The sequence below is a fragment of the Empidonax traillii genome, unplaced genomic scaffold, assembly GCF_003031625.1.
Source record: "Empidonax traillii isolate 1590-97213 ecotype Southwest subspecies unplaced genomic scaffold, ASM303162v1 scaffold1410:size114216, whole genome shotgun sequence".
Classification (NCBI taxonomy): domain Eukaryota; kingdom Metazoa; phylum Chordata; class Aves; order Passeriformes; family Tyrannidae; genus Empidonax; species Empidonax traillii.
This window is the reverse complement of record NW_020956603.1, coordinates 22,049-22,641: the sequence shown is the minus strand read 5'-3', so window position 1 is coordinate 22,641 and position 593 is coordinate 22,049.

Genomic DNA, 593 nt, shown 5'->3' with positions numbered 1-593 from the left:
AGTGGGGCAGTTTGTACATGCAATAATTATGCTCCCTTCACCTTTGTGCTCTTCTCTATAATGGATTCGAGTATTCATTGCCACTAGCACTGACTGATGTTTTTCCAGAATCTCTGACAGTCAAAACACTCACAATCTGAAAAGTTACCAGTGCTGGGTTTTGGGTGAAGAGCATATGGAAGAAAAAATTCCCTCTTCTACTTCTTCAGAACAGTTCAACATGAAGCAGGACAGCACAGTTTGAACCCAAAGGCAAGCTGTGCATTAACACCACACATGGAACAGTCAAATTTCCAAGAACAGCAGCAACACTGCCACGTGTGGGATTATGCTGCCTTTTGTATATTTTAAAGGGGAGGACAGAGTTACTAATAACTAGTGAGATTTTTTTATCAATTGCCAGCAGGTAGGCCCTAGCTTTCCAAAACAACTGCCATTATGCGTAACTACCTCTAACACAAAAAGCTTCAAATATTAAATCCTTTCCTGGAGAAAAAGAGTAGGGGGAAGGGAAGAGGAAACAGTACTTAATTCACTTTAGTTTTAAATATTATCTAATAATAGCCTAAATTAGCACAGTGAAGTAATAACAG